We start from the raw sequence: 3,961 nt of genomic DNA on the forward strand, positions 1-3,961 counted from the left end.
GTCTGCTAGGATCTAGCCTGGAGCAGCTGTGAAACCTATTTTTTATGTGTACAAACATAACACCCACATTTACATGTATGTGTTTATTCTAAGACTTCTGCTGTCTGGAGATTCACTTAATTATATTCAAGAGTTCCTTCCCATTCATCCTATGTTCTGCTCCCTGGATATAGTGGGAAAATTCTGGCCTCAAGCTCTACTAGATCTGAGGTCTGAAAACTTTTGATCAAAACATTTCCAAAACCATGTTTTGAAGATCATGTTCTCCATCAAAACCGCCATGATTTCATTCATATCTGTGACACAAATCTTCCAAGGGAAAATATTCTTTTGGACAGCTTGAACCAGATCACGTGTAAACAGCCGTATGTGTGAACCCAATTGATTTCATCAGAACTTCTATAGTAAGACTAGAATTGAGAAGTTATAAATGTTCCATATCATTAAGGGTTTGACTTGAATCATGGGACATTTTGCCTTCCATTTTCTATTGAAGGGAAGCACAGTCTCACAAGGAACATTGAGTCAGGAGTGGACCATTTTCTCTCTTCATTCCCTATTGTATGAAATTCATGTTTACAAAATCTCCTCAATCTTCCTATGGTTCCTTTTATCCGGAAAAGGTGTAATTATGTTAAATCCAATAATGCCTGGAATTATACAGATTCAATATCCATGCTGTCCGATATATGTTCCAGTGCAGACATTTAATGAGTTTTAATGCTGATCGATTGCCTGATAATCAGTCCTTGACAGTCAATGCCATTTGTTAAAACATTTTTTTTTGGTTGAGTCTGTTCATACCTCATTATGATGAATGAGAACAATTGCATATGTTTTATTTGAAGGAATGAAACAATTTATGTGTCATTTATGACAGAGAATTTTATTGCTAATATTAATAAATACATTATATCATTTTTATTTTTGTCTAGTTGGTATTTGTTTTGATATAGTACTGTCATATTTGATATTGCAACAACACAGATTTATGTCTGATATGTTCACATATGTAACTTGTTTACATTACAATGAGTGACACGGCTGGAGCATTGAATGTGATTTATAATTTTTGAACTGCCTTATTCTTATGTCCATAAGAGCCACACTGAATTCTATTCTAATAGAAATAAAGTGGAAATTTTACTCTATTTTCAGGATAATTTTTACTTCCCTGGCTTACAATAAAATCTTATTATAAGGTTTATGAACTTTACTACTCACTATGGATTTAAATTTGTTCCATATTTTGGTAAATTATGTCTTTGACAGTATAAGTCTTTTTTCAGTACTTTAACAACTAAAAATGGGTAAATAGAATGTCCTAATGGGAATTTCCGTCATTTTCTATACTCTGTGGTAATGCCATGTTAAATGATTTGGGAACATGCATGGAGGCTGACTCTTTCACTCTGTTGTGACTGCAATTAAAATGCCATCCTGAGCCATGTGACCATTTGGAACTTATTTGGTGCTCATATGGATTGGACTGAGATACATACTGTTGTCATTATATCAAGCATAGTGGTGAAATATGCAGATTTTTTATTAATATCGAATTTGCTTTTGTCAAGTTTGACAGGTGAGGCTCCATATTGTTTTCACAAGAGACAATCTTTATGTTATTTGGAACACAAAAAATACTTCAGAAATCTCTTTCTCGGGGTTGGGGATTTAGCTCAGTGGTAGAGCGCTTGCCTAGGAAGCGCAAGGCCCTGGGTTTGGTACCCAGCTCCGAAAAATGGAACCAAAAAAAAAAAAAAAAGAAATCTCTTTCTCTTTTTGCCTAAATCACACGTTATAGGCTTGATATGATGAAAAGAATGCACTCACACACTACAGTGTCCCTCTTGATTATTAAGGACATCTTTGGTTCATTTGTTTCCTTTATGTCATTCTGTTGGATGGCCATCTTAATATTTGCACTATAATATTTGATTGGTATATAAAATAAAAATTTGCTTTTATATTTAAGAGAGAATATTCCATTGTCTCCTTCTAGTTTGTTGTCCCTTTATTTCTTGTGGAATTATATATCTGATTTCTTCCTATGTTACGTAGAACATGTGACAGCCTCTATTTAATTTCATTTCCTAGAATAATATTACAAGTATTGGTGAAGTGCTTTCATTAAATGTTTGATATTATTCATTAGAAAGACGTTCTTTTGCTGCTTGTTGCCCATAAATCCTATGCTGATTTTTGTTACTTCAATCACTTAGAACTTAGTTTGATACATTACTGAGATAAGAGGTAGTCAAGCATTGAAGAAATTTTGAATATCTGAACTGAATTCTGTCCATGGATAGAAAGGCTTCTTCTTTCATGACAAAAGTATGAAATAACAAAGATCATTGATTAAGCACAAATATTTGCAAGGCACTGTGACGTCCCTTGTATATGCATGCACCAATAAATATAACTTCAGTATCTTCATTGAAATGGAAGAGCATGTCAGTCAAATATAATGACCCTGATTTATGTAGGAAAGAAACATTCCATTTAGTTTATTGAAACAAATGTAACTAGTTATTTCTCAATTAAAATAGGATTTTTAACACAATGCATCATAACTGACATGACATATTACTTATGTAATCCTGAAAGTACATAGTTAGGCAGAGTTTTGCTGGTGATTTTTCCACGTTGTCCCAATATAAACTTTTTTTTCTCTCTTTAATGATTTTTCCATTTTTTTTGGTTATTTTATTTACTTACATTTTTCCCTACATCTTAATTGAATTGGGTATTTCTTTTTGTTCATCTTTATTAACTGAGTATTTATTGTTTACACTTTCATTGTTATCCCCTTTCCCAGTTTCTGAGACAACATCCCCCTAGCCCTTCCCACTCCCCTTCTCCTTGTGTGTTCCCCTCCCCATCCTCACCCATTTACTGCCCTCCCTGCAACAATCACGTTCACTGGGGCTTCAGTCTTGGCAGGACCAAGGGCTTGCTCTTCCACTGGTGCTCTTACTAGTCTATTCATTGCTACCTATGAGGTTGGAGCCCAGGGTCAGTCCATGTATAGTCTTTGGGTAGAGGCTCAGTTCCTGGTAGCTCTGGTTGTTTGGCATTGTTGTTCACATGGGGTCTCAAACCTCTTCAGCTCTTCCCCTCCTTTCTCTGGTTCCTTCAACGGGGGTCTCTTAACAATTCAGTGGCTTGCTACTGGCATTCGTGTATGTATTTTCCATATTCTGGCTGTGCCTCTCAGGAGAGATCTATATCCAGTTCCTGTCGGCCTCCACTTCTTTGCTTCATCCATCTTGTCTAGTTTGGTGGTTGTATATGTATGGGCCACATGTGGGGCAGGCTCTGGGTGTTCCTTCTGCCTCTGTTCTACAATTTGCCTCCCTATTCCGTGCCAAGCGTTTTATTGCTCCCCTTTTAAAGAAGGATTGAAGCATTCGAATTTTGGTCATCATTCTTGAGTTTCATGTGTTCTGTGCATCCAGGGCATTTCAACCGTTTGGGCTAATATCCACTTATCAATGTGTACATACCATGTTTGTTTTTCTGTGATTGGGTTACCTCACTCAGAATGATATTTTCCAGTTCCTTCCATTTGCCTATGAATTTCATAAAGTCATTGTTTTTGATAGCTGAGTAATATTCCATTGTGTAGATATACCACATTTTCTGTATCCATTCTACCTTTGAAAGGCACCTGGGATCTTTCCCGCTTCTGGCTATTATGTATTAGCCTGCTATAAACATAGTCGAGCATGTGTCTTTGTTGTATGTTGGGGCATCGTTTGGGTATATACCCAAGAGAGGTATAGCTGAGTTCTCAGGTAGTTCAATGTCCAGTTTTCTGAGGAACCTCCAGACTGATCTCCAGAATGCTTTTACCAGTCTGCAATCCCACCAACAATGGATGAGTTTTCCTCGTATTCTACATCCTCGCCAGCATCTGCTGTCACCTGAGTTTTTGATTTTAGCCATTCTCACTGGTGTG

The sequence above is a fragment of the Rattus norvegicus genome, chromosome Y (assembly GCF_036323735.1).
Source record: "Rattus norvegicus strain BN/NHsdMcwi chromosome Y, GRCr8, whole genome shotgun sequence".
NCBI classification, from domain to species: Eukaryota; Metazoa; Chordata; class Mammalia; order Rodentia; family Muridae; genus Rattus; species Rattus norvegicus.